The sequence below is a fragment of the Lissotriton helveticus genome, chromosome 5_1 (assembly GCF_964261635.1).
Source record: "Lissotriton helveticus chromosome 5_1, aLisHel1.1, whole genome shotgun sequence".
NCBI lineage: Eukaryota > Metazoa > Chordata > Amphibia > Caudata > Salamandridae > Lissotriton > Lissotriton helveticus.
The window spans coordinates 832247694-832263850 of record NC_136065.1 but is presented as its reverse complement, the minus strand read 5'-3'; the positions used below and the strand labels follow the sequence as shown (position 1 = coordinate 832263850).

General features: G+C 42.6%; 1 long non-coding RNA gene across 1 annotated transcript; it reads right to left on the bottom strand.

Moving 5' to 3' along the window:
* Window positions 1-937: 937 nt before the first annotated feature.
* LOC144754938 (uncharacterized) lies at window positions 938-15854 on the bottom strand. The gene is made up of 3 exons (XR_013594807.1): window positions 15669-15854; window positions 5329-5358; window positions 938-1265 (listed from the first exon to the last, which is right to left on the bottom strand). It is a non-coding gene; the product is annotated as an uncharacterized LOC144754938 (long non-coding RNA).
* Between the last annotated feature and the right edge of the window lie 303 nt (window positions 15855-16157).

The window sequence follows — 16157 nt, the reverse complement described above, 5'->3', positions numbered from 1 at the left end:
TGTCGCCCAGTCTATCTTGCACTGCAATTTATTTTTAGATGCAGAATGCTTCACGAGAAATATTGCTCAATTTTTGAAAACCAGTATCAGGCATAGAAAATATCTTTGAAAAATGTTTTTATTATGAATTCTGTACTGTGAATACGTTTTTTTTATTCTTTTTTTTACTATGCACCAGTTTTTCCTGAAAACTTCCTGCTCGCTTACTGCGCTTAATAATGACGTAATGAATTTACCAATCGAACTGAATTTTTAAAACCTAATGTATAATGAGACTGAAAAACTGTTCTTAACTATTGTTTTAAATTGTACTTTTATGGTTTTTCTACCATCATATGAAAACCAAATAAAGATAATTTGGATTTAGATTTTTTTAATGTGTTTTTCCTCAATGAAAGAGGGTTTGGATTCCAATAACTATCTCTGTGAAATATCATGGGGTTAATCATTTCCTGGAATGCAACTCACTCAGCTATTGCTCAGCGGGTTTTGGGATGGAGGCATCCAACTGGTTTTGTGTCTTGGGTTGGTACATTGGCTAACTCCTTAGTGCCAGGGAGTTTATAAAACTGAATTCTGGATCATGTTCTAGAGGATGATCTTGAAAACATATCAGTGTGCCCTCAAAAGGGTAGGACGACCTTCAGTACGACCTAATGACCCCCTAGCAGACTGTGTGCCAGGTGGGAGGTGTATACTTGTAGAGGCAGCAGCCCTCCAGTGGTGTAAACACACAATTTCCCCTGACTCCAACTAGATTTGGGAAAATGCATGTTTTGGAGGAAGGAGCACTTCCAATATATGGTGCTCCTATGCTGTAAAATTGTAAATAAGGCCCATAGGAATTTAAGGGAGTACATTATAGAGAACTAGCTTCATCACCATAAACTTAATTTTGACTTTTCGTGTAAGAAGAAAGAAACAAGTCATGCATTAATCAATGGAATATTGCTGCTTTATTACAGTTTGATCCTCATTTCAGGTTTGCAAGATTGACCACCATGTGTTTCCAAAAAGGAAATAAACACAATCATAGAGAAATAATGAAACCATGTGGATAGTAAATGCAACACAATCAATCTGAGCATCCAACTTCCAGCAACATCTCTGGAACAAAGGCTAATGGATGGAATGAGACAATAGAACGTAGAACATTCATTTCTTCTGTCCACCAGCATTTGCACCTCCACCAAAACCAAAGCCAAAGCCTCCACCAGATGATGCTTTCCCTTGGTCCCCACAAATGTCAACAGGAGCACATGGATCTAATGGAAAAAAAGAAAAGACACAGAATTAAAGAATGATCACCCATGTCATCGCTATAACTTAAATACTCTTCATCTATGAACAAATGATTTTTCTCTACAGCTACTTCAATGAGGTGATTGTATTTCCAGACTTGTGTTTGGCAAGATTTTAATGTAATTGTGATTGCATGGGCCAGCTCAAACTAGCACAATGCACTCCTGTGTCTAGGTGGGCTGAGAGGTGGGATACCATTGAAAAAATAAGGTAATACAGTTGGTTTTAATTAGTAAAAGCATAAAGCCTTTAGTTGGATAAGTATATGATTCAAGACACACACAGTGTTACACAATGACAATTTCTTTTATGCTGCAAATTTTCATCATTATACCATGGTGAATCACCAAGGACCACTACTGGTCTCTGCCACACTTTTTCGCCAGGCTTTGTTGGTATCTGGGTTGGTTACCTCTGTCAACCACTGCTCCAATCCAATAGTGCCTGAATGCTTATCTTCTGCATTGCAAAATTTGATGATCCATTAAAGTTATTCCAAAAAGGTTGACCTCGACTGTTTTATTGCAGACACGAAGAACTGACCCTCCACTAGACTCCCAATAATGACCACCAATGTTTCTGCCTTGCTCCCACCCATTAGGAGCCACTAGATTCCTGCATGATCGGGTTATCCTCATCAGGATACTATACTACCCAACAGCACAACACTAGATCCATGAATGTTTTCACATTAATAAAGCAGATAAGGACAGTGCAGTCTTGGCACATGCTTATTTTGATTCAGTAACAACAGTTGTCCAATGTGTTGCATATGCATGGTTTGACCATCTTGGCTTTCTAGCACCCACACCATTGTCAATTTAGTGACACCCTAAATCCAATAAAGCATTAAGAGATGACCCACAGCACTGCTTAATGTCAATCTTCTGTAATAGTTTTTTTATATAAAGAGCCTGTATCAGGTATATCTTTTGGGGACAACCCTCAAACCCCTATGTAGTGGAAAGGACACCCATCCTTATTGTGGGCCAATGGGAAGTGACTATCCCTTCAAATTCTTCTCAGAAAGAGACTCTGGACCACACTTTTCTTTTCTTACCACAGTTGTGGGAACCTCTTCATGCCGTAGCCTCCACTCAAACCTTTATGGACAGGACAGTTTGAAAGATATTTATAACAATGTAATTACCAATTACAGTACTTTTTTAATTTATGTAGTCAAATAATAATTTGATAGTAACGAGTGTAGCTGTTAATCAACTAAAAAATTATCTGTAATAGGGAAGAAACCAAGTTAAATCAATATATTCTGACTGACACTATTAAATTAGAAGGGGCCTTAAAGATTCATTGGCTGACATATGTCAGGAACTTTTTGCAAGATCTAGGCCACTTAAAATGTTTTACCAATCCAAAAACTATTAACATAACGAGGAAGGATCTAAAAAAGTAGGTTCTGAGGCATCTGGACATGATTTGAATATCCTCAGAGATTATAAAACCGACTGTAATGTACAGTCAATTGATTTTAACCCCTTTTGACATCCAACCCTATTTAACTTTTGTACCTGGTATTTACAACAGATTCATTTTGACTAGATTTAGGATGGGGGGTTTTCACAGACTTGTTGCTATCCCCAAAATGAATGATTGGGCACAAGATCTTGTGCTTGTGATAACCACTCAGCACAGTCCACAATACATGTTGTACTTTTTTGTAAATTTTATCTTGATGCTCAGAATGTTTGTCTGCTACCGATCTTGAAATCACTGGAGCTTTGGCAATGCCGACCAGTATTCCTTGTACTACAACTGCTTGACAATGTGCACAATGTTTGCAGGATTTTACCTATTTTAAAGCAAATCTTGAGTCAAAGGAAATGTATGTCTATTTAATGTTTTTTTACACGGTAATTTGAAATATTATTAATTTCATTAGGTATAAATGTTGCCGTTATCTATGGTTGACACTTTTTACTTGTGTGATATTTTAATTGATAAAATAATTGTTCTCTTTTTATGTGCTTTTATGATTGTTTTATATGGCAATCGAATAAAGCTTTCTTTGACTTGACTTGATCGCATAGATATAGGTCAAACTTGCAATAAAGTATTTTGAAACCTGCATTGTTAATCAAAATATCTATTGGCATCTCATCCAGACTGCTATAGCAAATGATGTTTACTGAAACTATATTCTGGTACCTTTAGTTGAACACAAAAGTCTTGAAAGTGGACGGAGAAGCTTTGATTTCATCCATCTGGCAAAGGTTGTGCGATCCTGAGACAGACTTCCACCGAGGATTCTGCATGAAGCTATTGTAATTCCCACTTGCCTATATGCATTAGTCACAAAATAGTGCTGTAGATAATAAGAAGCTAACCATAGGGTGTCAGGGTTCATTGACTGTACAAGGTTTGTACTATTCACCTACCGCCTATATTTTTAAAGTTCACACTAAGCTTTTCCAATCTTTATCCCAATATCACAGAAATATTTGCCGAACACTATTTGCTTTTTGCTAATACTGTATCCTTCTTACCTCTACCCAAAGCCATCTCAATTTATAACAGACTTCCAGTTAACATCTAATATTGCAATTTACTGTACAATCATTGGTGAGATCAGACCTTCTATGTCCCATTCTGAGACCACATCATATGTGGAGTATAACAATATGGAAACTGTGGATACCACCCCGTGGTTGAACAGAATGCATTAGCAAAGTTAGGCTGTAACCTCAAAGCAGAGTGTTATAAAAAAGGAGTCAGAACATGAAGTTATGTTGTGAGTGATGATGTTAAACAGAATTAAAGCAACATTTTGCATTGCAGATACGTTTGACATTGGGCCTGTACTTCTAGTGCAACAGTAGGAAAATGTATATGCCTGTCTTTTTTAATACAAAAGCTGTAAATCCATCAATGTGTTATCAAGACAGAAAAGTAAAAAATTAACTTGTAAAGGTGATTATCGAATAATCTTAGTCTGCCATAAAAACAATCAGGACCTGCTTCCTAAACAAAAAAGGCATCAATCACCAATTAAAATTCAATTAGCTAAAGTAAATACACCTAAGAACACACAATGACTCTGAAGTACAAACTTTGCTTCATGTTGAATCTGCAGTCTAACAAAAGAGCTGTTTGAGCACAACTACCAATAGAAACACAAATGAGACAATGAAACAATTCACAAAATGCCTTGCTGGACAGCCTATTCAAGCAATGGCAAGCCATGAGAAACTAATGGAAACCCACTCACTATTTAGTACTTCTTATGGGAGGTTTTTTAAAGGATGGGTAAGGTCTTCGAGACAGCAAAATCTGCCTGTGGACAATCCAAGCAACAAGTAAAAAAGTGTAATTGTAATATAACCTCATGCCTCAGCGGAGTCCCTTCCTAATCTTCCCTGTATTTGTAGACATGTAAAACCTAGTAGCCGGTCAATGTTTTGGGGGTAATGTGCGTGTCAATGGTGCATACCCAACTAGTTTCTACCACAAAAGTAATCTTGTATTTGCCCACAGTATTTTGGGGGGTGTGTTTGAAGATCTTAGATGAAGCTTTGAATTGTCTGCTACACAAAATTTGTTAAACCAAATTGTATTGACTATTTGTAAAAAAAAAACAAGAAAAAGCCCAGCAGTTTCACTCCTTAATATAGTAAATGTATGTTCCAAATAGTTTAGCTAGGTAGCTTACAGTGAGTTCTACATAAGAAATGCATCAATATTGTAAAATGTTAACCTTGCTTTTCATATTTTCCTGAATTTACGTGACTTGTGAAACTAAAAAGAAGAAGCAGAACTTTATTGTAAGAAAGGAAAGTGAAGAAAATGTAGAAGCATGAATTAGAAATTCTGTTATGTAAGTTAAGTGCTATTTTAAACATAAGCATGCAAAATACTGTTTTTAAGGGATTTGTTCTAGGAGCAGGTTGCTAGGATCCATCAAATAGCACATTCAATGTCTCCAATTGTGTGTAACCAAATCCAAACATCCCCTGTGTTTTTGTTCCTCAATTACAAGTGATAACACATTAATCACAGTAGATCACTTACTTGGGAGGCAGTCCAAAACAGGTTTGGATTCTAGAATTAAGAAAGCAGAAGAAACACAATTAGACTGCAGTAATTTTGAAGTGTTATTTCATTTCTTCAGAAACCATAAAATGTAGGCCCCATAGTGCTTATGAAACGTTTACATTACAGAAGAAATCAGTACACATGTATGTCATGAATTTTATTGATTATGTTTAATTATTGTTAATTTATAATTAATAAATGATTAACTGTACGTTGTAAGGCTTGCAACAGTCATGAATAAAGAGTTTTACAAAAAAAAAAAATGTATGTCATGAATTTATAGAACTCAAATAGTCTAGGTCCTTGACTATTTTACATATCTCTTGAAAAGTCCTCTTCCAAGTGAAGAAATTAGACAATTTTAATTGCTTGCAAGTGCTCCAATTTTGTTTCAAATATGGGACTGGACACCAGAGGTAAAGTGATTTGTCAGAATCACACATGCAAGTTAAGCTCAGAATACAAGATTAGAAGTGAGGCACTACAACTCAGACATTCACGAAGTCACGTAGTTTCATCTCCTTCCTCCAGAAGGCTTGTCATGGTGGTGGATTCTCAAACAACTTTTCAAAATATCATTTACCGTCCTTAGCAAATAAGTTGTCAGTCAGTTAGTCAGTCAAATACCTTTATTTGGCTGACTTGCAACCACAAAAAAATACATTATAAAAGAACATTTAAAACACAAATTAAAAATGTCACTCAGACAATGTATGATACACTTCAAGACAATAATAATTCATAATCGAGGTGTTATAAAGGTGATTAATTAGGTTAACATTTCTACGAAATAGCAGCATGAACTAGAAACAGTTTATAATGAACTTTTATAATAAACCCCTGACCCATGGACCATAAAATCCAATAGTAATTCATTAAAAACTGAGCAAAATAAATCATTTACCAACAATATTACATAAAGGGACAGCTGTGGAGATAATCTGTAGACCATTCGACAAGTGAATTAATCATTTAAGAGCTGAAAATGGTATAAAGCTGGCCGACACTTCCTAATATTTATTTATAAAAGTGGAATCATAAAATTGCACCTTGGCCTGATATAAAGTTGAAAAAAAACAGGAAGCGAAGTGTGCTCTGAGTGGATTCGGAGTCACAACGGCAAAGATTCAGTTTAGCATCGCAATAGGCATTGCGGAGATAAGAAGCCAAAAGGTGCGAGATGCCAAGCCTGAATCAAATAAGATAAAACAATTTAGTGTGACAAAAATAAAAAGAGAGATAAGGCTCAACACCTGGGGTACGTACTCGAAGCGAGTGCTCCAAAACTCTATTTTTTACCATCTCTAGATGCTCACTAGACAACTTTAGACTGTTCAAGTAGTCCTTCTTCAATTTGGTTCTGTGGATCTTAGCAATGTTTGCGGGATTATAAAAACAACCAACCAGCCCCGTTAACTACAACTGTTTTTTAATATAACTAAACCAGGGAATCTTCAAAATATAATGAAGTTTAAAACAGTCTAAAATAATTGTGCAAATAAGGACTGGCTCCTCCTTTACCCAAATTGAATGTCACAGTGGGATTGGTGCAGTTTGTATACGAAAGGACAAAGGGGTCAATTCAAGTTCACTATGATAGATGGTAGTTGGAACACTACTGGGGACTGTCAACAAGCTCCTCATAATGCTGTTCTCAGCTACTTGGGATGTGCCGAATTACAGAAACTCCATACTCCAGCCCCATACAAGGTGACAGAACACGAGAAGGCCTTATAGATATTGACTATTGAGTTGATCGATCTTGAGCCTAGCTTCTTCGTGAACCTAAATATCGCCTCCAGGTTTTGATTAAAACTACTGACCCTTGTTTCAACTAGATGGTGCCAAGTGCCTTTCTGATCAAACAGGATTCCCAAGTACGAAAAAGTTGGAACATAGGACAGCCTTTCATTGTCCATAAAACATGATTATAAAATGGAGGAAGATTTACCTACCACCATAATGTAGGATTTTGCTGTGTGAGTCCTTAAACCAATTCGGTCAGTAAATCATTGAACCAGCATCTGTAGGCCCACATCTGTTCTGGACATTAGAATACAGTCATCGGCATACAGTAATGCTGGAAGATTTCTGGTGCCTCTCTTGGGAACATCCTCATTCTCTTGATTAATGTGATTTTCTAGGTCATTAATATGCAAACACCCCCTCCTCTCCCCCCCTGGGGGGAGGAGGGGGTGCGACCAAGCTATTTGTTAGGGCCCATTTCCGCCGACTTTGTCACAGGGGGCCGATATTGCCGGCACCCGTTACAAAAATGCCCCCAGGACCCTAAAACCAGACCCCACCCTGGCGGCCCACCGTGAAAACGCCTGGTGCCCGCTGTGGCCAGTCCGGCCCTGCCTGTCCCCCTCCATACCTTTACTATTCCTTCCTCCCTGTACATACTACCAGATAGTTAGAGGCAGTTTTAAAAAACAATTTGCACCACAGCAAAGTCATGCAAAATGTTGTGAAGTGGAGCAAGGTGTTGATATTCATTTTAGAGGGCAACACTTTTCTATGTGGACTGTATCCCTCAAAGTAACGCAAAATTGCCTTTCTGATGCAGTGCTCTATTTTTATCAATGGGACGTCCCTTGGGTGGTACATGGATGTGCTCCTGCTACCACCCATGTTTATGATACAAATCCCTACCTACTGAAAGTGATAACGGCTTTGCATCAAAGAAATAACATCGGATCAAAGCAGGCACTAACAAAGAGAAATGTATTTAATCTGACTTTTGTCAAATTGCACGTGAACTGCACTGTACAGCACACATCTGTAGAGTGTGCATTCTAGTTGATGCACGTCACGTCCGACGTGACGTGCGGCGGCCATGTTAGCGCGCTGCGCGCGCATTCCCCATTGCGCGCCGAGCGAGATACAGAACGGCAGCGCCGGCCGGCGCTCCTCCAGTTTAGCTTGTACATGTATGATAAATAAATATATACTTACCTGAACCAATCAGCAGTCCGTTAGTCATTCGAACCTACAACATTACAGTGGCGACGAGGTCGGGAGGCTCCAGCTGACCCACCCCAAGGAAAAAACGGACCCCCCACGTGGACAGCTGCAGGGTAGGCAACCCCATGCACAACAACAGCAGGATGCAGAGCTGCCCCACATAACTCAAGTAGCAGAGGGTTTAAGGGAGGGCACAGCTGAGCCACCACACAAGCGGAGGAGCGTGGCAGTGCCACAGACAACCGAGAGGCGGCAAAGAGGCCGGAGAGGCAGCAGCACGCCCACAGGAGACAACCCACGGTGCGACCCTAACCACCACGCCGGGCCCTGGAGATACAGCGCTGGCTACCAAAGAAGAGGAGGCGGGGACTAGCACTGAAAGTCCCTAGGAAGATACCAACACAGAGGTAAAGGACAGCACCCCAGGGAGTCCCACCAGCAAGGACGTCAAATCGGCAGCGACCAGGGAGGTGAGGATGAGCACGCCAGCAGGCTATGCGATTGCGCCGGTGCAATTCCTACCGAAACCAGGAGACCCCCTGATGAAGTGGGAGGACTGGAAAGAATATATCGACAATTTCATAGGGGTCCTGGAGGATGAAAATGAAGAGGCGTTCACCCCCCAAAGGAAGAAACGGATCCTACTACTTAACCTGGGACCGGAGGGTCTCAGGATTTACAAGAGTCTGGTGCCCAAAAAGAGGGACGATGCCGACAAGGATGTATATGCACATGCATTGGAAGATCTGGACGAACGTTATCGCCCCACTATCTGCGTATCAGTGGACAGGTTTAACTTCCAGCAGAGAAGACAAAGGCCGGGAGAGAATATCGAGGAATATGTAGCGGCCTTGAGGAAGCTAGCTGCCCCGTGTAAATACGCATTGTGGGAAGACGAATTCATAAAGGACCAGATCGTGATGCATACCACAAGCACAAATGTCCAGGACAAGTTATGGGCAAGCGGCGACACCACACTCAAAGACGTAATGGTCATCGTAAAAAGAGCGGAACTCGCAAGGAGATGTGCCGATGCGACCAAGAAAGACATAGCGCCCCCAACGATGGTAAACAGGATACAAGAGGAAGACCACCGAAAAGACCAGAGAGGCAAAGACCCAGTGACCAGAGGAACCAACAGATGGCAAGGCAAGCAAGCAGGCAACGATGGCAAGAAATCGTGCTACAGGTGCGGCAGTTGGTCCCACGACGCGCGCGATCGAAGATGTCCTGCGTTCCGAGCCAAGTGCCTACACTGCGGCATCTTGGGCCACTATGAAAAGGTGTGTAGGAAGAAAAATCCCAAGGCAATGGTGAAAAGCATAGACCAAAGCGAAGATGACCTAGAGGAAATCGCAGAGGAAGAGGTGGTCACCGTCTTATGTATATACGACCAAGTACTAAGCGTAGAAGGGAAGAAATCCACGAAACCAATTCTGGACATGTCTATGGGAGGAATCACCATCACTGTAGTGGCAGACACTGGATCCCCTTTCACCATCATCCAGCGGGCAGTGTGGGAAGAAATATTCAGACCCAAGTTGGGCCCAGAGCTGGAGAAACTAGACATTCGGCCGGTCACCTACAATGGCGACCGCATTCCAATGGTGGGGTTCCGACGCTTGTTGTTCGAATTTAGAGGCAGATCAGCATGGTGCAAGTTGTATATTGCGGAGAAAGGCCCTTCCGTCCTTGGATGGCTGGACCAGGGCGACCTAGGGATAAAGCTGGATCCAGGAGGAAAGGAGCAAATACTACTAGCAGACCAAGAGGAATGGCCGGACTTGAATAAGTGGAAGGAGAACTACCCAAAAGTGTTTGGAGGCACGGTGGGACGGATGGAAAAATTCCAACACAAGATCGTGCTCAAGGAAGGGGCCATACCGGTGGCTCACAAAGTGAGAAACGTGCCGATTGCGGTGAGAGAGGCGGTCCAGAAAGAACTTCAGGAGTTGGAAAAGAAGGGAATAATAGAACCGATAACATGTGCAGAATGGTTGGCGCCCCTAGTGGTCGTAATGAAGCCCAACGGGAAGGTCCGGCTCTGCGTGGACCTGAGAGAACTGAATAAAAATATCGTGGTGGAGAAGTTCCCTCTCCCCAGAATTGAAGAGATGTTAGCCAAGACCAGAGGAGTGAGGTGGTACTCTACTATCGATTTGACATCGGCCTATCACCAAATAGCACTTCACCCGGACAGCAAAAGTCTCACTTCCTTCATCACCCCGTTTGGTTCCTACCAGTTTTGTCGCATGCCGTTTGGCCTGGCCTCGGCGGCTGCAGTTTTCCAGAAGATGATGCACCAACTATTCAGAGACTGCAAGGACGTCCAGTATTTCCAGGACGACATCCTGGTGATGGGTCGAGACAAGCATGATCATGATCAAAAGCTGGGACACGTGCTACAGACGCTAGAAACCAAGGGCCTTACAGCGGAGTGGGCGAAGTGTCGTTTGGGCCTACAGTCGGTAACGTACCTAGGACACGAGATCGGACAACAGGGCGTTACACCAAAGTCGGAGAACGTAAAAGCCATCGCTGAAGCTCCACCACCCAGAAGCAAGGAAGAAGTCAGGTTTTCTACTCAAAACAGATCATAAGCCATTGGTGAAGGTGCTGACATCGAGTGGACACGCCAGTGCCACTCCCAGAATATCCAAGATGTCACTAAAGTTACTCGAGTTTAGGTATGACGTGGAGTACCTTCCCGGGAACTGGAACCGAGTAGCGGATTACCTGAGTAGGGCAGCCACCATGGAACCTGGAGAGGAAGACCCTGCAAGCAAGGGGGAGTTGGTAGCACTGATAGAGGACCAAGAAAAGTTGATAAGCTTACAAGAATGGACAGAGTCCTATGAGGAAGACACGGACCTGAAAGACGTAAAGGAGAACATTGTCCAAGGATGGCCTGAGAAAAGGAACGTGAGGGCGAGCCTCAAGCCGTACTTCGAAGTCCGAGAGGAACTGTCAGTAGGGGACAAGGGGGTATTCATCTACAGAGGAGACAAGGTGATTCCCCCCAGGAACCTCACCTCGAAACTGTTGGACTTGCTACACGAGGGACACCTAGGCATAGGAAAACTAAAGGCAAGGGCAAAACAAAACTACTGGTGGCCAGGCATGGACTTAAGGGCTGAGAGGCATGTCAGGGAATGTCCACAATGTCAACGGGCAGATAAGACCTTAAAACCCTTGAGACCAGCAATAGGGAAGTTTGACCCTCCCGCCAATCCATGGGAAGAATTGTCGGTAGACATTTTGGGACCTGTCCTAGATGACCAGGGGACACAGAAATACGTGTGCGTACTCATGGACCGATATTCAAAGTGGCCGGAGGTGAGAATAGATGAGTCCATGGACACAGAAAACATCATAAAGTTTCTGTCAGAGACCTTCACCAGGGAAGGAATACCCAAATCGATCTTGAGTGACAATGGGCCCCAGTTCACGTCGGAAAAGTGGAGCAAGTTCATGCAAAGGAATGGCATCACTGTCAAGCACACGGCGATCTACCATCCGGCCGGTAACGGCTTAGTGGAGAGATTTAACAGGGTAGTGATGGGAGCCATCCAAGCCGCCATATCCAGTGGACAGAGTTGGGAAAAGGCGTTAGAGAACATGGTGTGGGCTTACAGAATAACCCCCACTGGCACGGGGTACAGCCCATTCCAAATATTGAGGGGACGTGAACCATTCACTCATGATAACAGGATTTGGAAGGAGAAGGTCGTCACCAGTGAGTGGTCCCCTGCAGTGGTGCGGGCCAACCTGGAAAGAGCACAGGCAATTTACAGCAATCACTACAATAAACGGAGGAATGTTAAAAGTACAGGTTTGGAGAAAGGAGAGTGGGTGAGAGTAAAGTTGGCCACCCTAGAGAAGAAAGGAGACAGCAAGTACAGCAAGCCGATGCAAGTCGTGGAGGTGTACGATCGAGCGGCTTTGCTGAGTGATGGGAATGTGTGGTCCCAGGACCGGATGGCTAGGTGCAATAAGGTTTTGGGCTGGGAACAACATGGAACTGAATGGGAAGACACGGAAGGTGCGAACGTGGAGAGGAGACAAGAAGCCTGCGAGCAGCAAGGTAGAGTAAGGGTCGGAATGGACAGAGAAGAGGAAGAAGAGAACGGAAGTAGAGGAATGGAAATGGACAGGTTTGAGAGAAGCATGAATGAGGATGGAGCTGTGAGAGAAGGAGCAGAGAACCAAGAGGAGCGGAGCCAAGAGACTATGGAGAACCCGGTCAAGGTTACAAGAAGTGGGAGGCCGGTGGTAAGGCCCTCCAGATTTCGAGATTTCGAGTTGGACACTGGACTGTAAGTGACTCAGTTAAAGTTTGGTAAAAAGGGGAGATATGTAGAGTGTGCATTCTAGTTGATGCACGTCACGTCCGACGTGACGTGCGGCGGCCATGTTGGCGCGCTGCGCGCGCATTCCCCATTGCGCGCCGAGCGAGATACAGAACGGCAGCGCCGGCCGGCGCTCCTCCAGTTTAGCTTGTACATGTATGATAAATAAATATATACTTACCTGAACCAATCAGCAGTCCGTTAGTCATTCGAACCTACAACATTACAACATCCAATGTGTGAAAAGTCTTAAAGTTAGTCTGGTCATAATACTTTGTACTTGAAGGGTTGCAGCACAAAATCTATGCTAGACATCACACAGACATCTTTGAGCTGTGGTGTAAAGGACGTGTGCCTCTCCATAGCCTGCTTGTGCACGAGTGCTGGAAAAGAGAACTTCAGCGCCATGTCTTAGTAGATATAGCTTTGAAATTCTCTTTCCCCAAGTGCAATGCAGCAAAGTAAATATTGTAGCTGCACTGTGTTGTCCTGCGTTTTAAATAGATCTGCCCCATAGTGCACAATTACTTCCTCTGGTGAACAGCAAACTTTTTGTTTGACGATGTTTGAATTTATCAAGTGCCATCCTCATTCCAATCTCTTATTCCATAGTTTCCCCTTTCCTGGCCCTTCCTTTACCTACCCCTCATTGATTTATATGACCCCATACAATGAAATATTGACGATCACAGATATAGCATAATTACATATTAGGATAGCAAGTACTTTTTACAGGTTGTTCTCAACAGTTAAGGAAGAAAGAGATTACATCTCTTTTTAGATTTAAGGCACTTTTGTAAAAAAGTGAAGTTTTTACTGCTTTTAATGGAAGCATCAAAAACCAGAAATATAATGGAGTTGAAAAACAACCAGAACCACAAACGTTAACTATTGTGTGTTAGATTACCGAGGGCCTGATTTAAGGACGAGTAGATAGGTTGCTCTGTCACAAACGTGACGGATATCCTACCAGTCTTATTATAAGTGCATTATAACCATTGCCACTTGTAACACATCAGACGCGATATCCGTCACGTTTGTGCCAGAGTACCCTCTCCGCCAGACTCCAACTCGGGTCCTAATTTTGTTGGTATTATCAAAATATTATTAAATATTATGCAACATAAACATCGTAGACAGAATCTAGACGTATAGATTAATTAATTAATTAATTAATTAATTGTGGGTTTATATAGCGCTAGAATCAACTCCCGGAGGAGTATCTCCGCGCTTCGACCGCTGGGGAACCCGTCCTGGCTCACCCTGAGAGATGGTCCCTAATGGGTATCTCTAAGGTGCGACCAAGCATCCCCGGCGGTCTGGGGGGCCGTTGTGAAGATGAGGCAAGCTAATGCCCAGAGTTGCCGAGTGTGGTCCCTGACTGGAGTAGGCACCGAGGCGAGAGTTATCAAGCCCGCTGACCCTGGTCCACGACCCTGCCGCGTCGGGAATCGAACCCTGGTTCCCGGGCCGTCCTCTGCTTACGGGTCTGCCGACTCTAACCAGTGAGCCACACCACTCCAACATAGACTTACTACTATTAGCACAACAATCTTTTGTGCTTGATTCCTGACACTCATTCAACTATAGCAGCGCATGCCCTGAGAGTGGTGTCAGAGTGCTGTCCTTGGGATGAAAAGCATTTAACACACACCTGCAATTAATTAAAATGAATATGTTCTTGGCACAAAGGCTCAGCCCCCCTCAGTGAACGCCAGGACACTTTGGCGCCAAATCAGGCCAATGCCCACCGGTGCGCTCTGCCCATGCCTTCCTTGCCTTGCCACATTGATACAGTCACAAGCCTATTGCTCTGGCTTTCACTGTACTAAGACTGGTTTGTCAATCCTAGTGAGGAGCTTTCAACATGTTCTGTTAGTCTTAATTGCAATTACTTTGAAGAAGGGACTTCTTTGTTGCTGGAGACTCTGCTAGCCCCCATTATTGTCAATTACCATTAAAGTTTTGTTTAAGGGAGTTACATTTCCTAAATGAGCAAGCCTGTTGTAGAACAGGATTGTGCTTAGCCCCCCTGATGCAACTGTGTAGCTGGCACAAAAATGTTAACATTTCTTTACTGGTACATATCAACAGTAGATGAGGGTTGCCAGATGAATTCTGTCTGAAATATTTGCTGCAACCCTTAAACTCTACTCAAATTCAAGCTCAGCATTTTCTCTTAGAGTGCGCCTGCGTGTTCATGTTCATGACACGCTATCACATACATTTCGGCATGTTGTCTTGACAGTCGTTAAATAGAGAGATATGCACCTACAGGAACATTCAGCAGGTCGTCCTAAACAAAGAAGGGCAAGGAAAAACGGCCTTATTAATAGACAAAGAAGAAGGACAATGACCTTTACCTTCTTGACTGACAGACTCGAAGTAGAAGGGAGAGGATCCCACCTCATCTTTCTTCACCACCCACACAATGTTGAAATCATTTTGAAACGGAAGCCTTTAGGTTCCTCTTTACCAACTGCCTGCTGCACTTCCGACATTTTAACACCGAAACTAGCTAAGGATGTGCATGTCTTCTCCTGTGACCAACAGATTTTTTTTCAAATGGAGCATAATCCATCGATGGGCTGAGTTCTCGGTGATCGTATTTGAATGAGTGAAAATAGTTAATATGGTTGCACATGTATGAATATTGTCAGGCTATTTAGTGCGAAATGGATATTATATGTAAAGTACTCTCGTTGTTGTCACATTTTTCTCCCATCACTTCCATCGTATACTTATGTAAGTGTTCTGCTGTCTATGACCAAGTAAATGTTTTTGTTACGAAGTATTTTTGATTCTTCTACAAATGCTTTGTTTACGAATATATATATCTAAAAATTAACACTGCGGACCAACAACCCCTAACAGATCAGTTACCATTAATATTTCCTTCTCACTCACTATGTCTAAAACAGCCCATATGTACTGAGGTTGGCATTAATATAACATACCATAAAACTGAATTTGACATGAAAATAGATAATCTCAACTCACGGTCAATGGTTGCGCCCTGGCATTGATTTGGGTTTTGATTCTTCTGATCTGCACACTGTCCTCCACCACCATAGCCACCACCTCCACCGCCACCGCAACCGCCACCGCCACCTTTAACTCCGGACATGGTTGCTGCAGTCACTATAATAGCCGATTCTTCAGAAAAAGCTATCAGGATAGTTTGTGATCTGTTCAAATGAACCTCCTTATATACTGGAGTGTGCACCAGGCTCAAGTGCCAACTGCATGGCATTCCAGCAGTGGCACAGCCCTTCCCTTGTCAATCAAAATTATGTACAATCTTAAGAAACAAGTCAGCTTAATTGAGAATAATTAAAAGAAGGTTGAACGTAACAATCAATATTTTTCTTTCCTCCCAAAAGCTGGGTGTGTCTAATTTATAATACCGTTCATACAAAGGGAACAATAAATTGTATCAATTACAAGACCCAGACAAGCAGACAAAGGAGGTTAATGGAGGGCAGCATT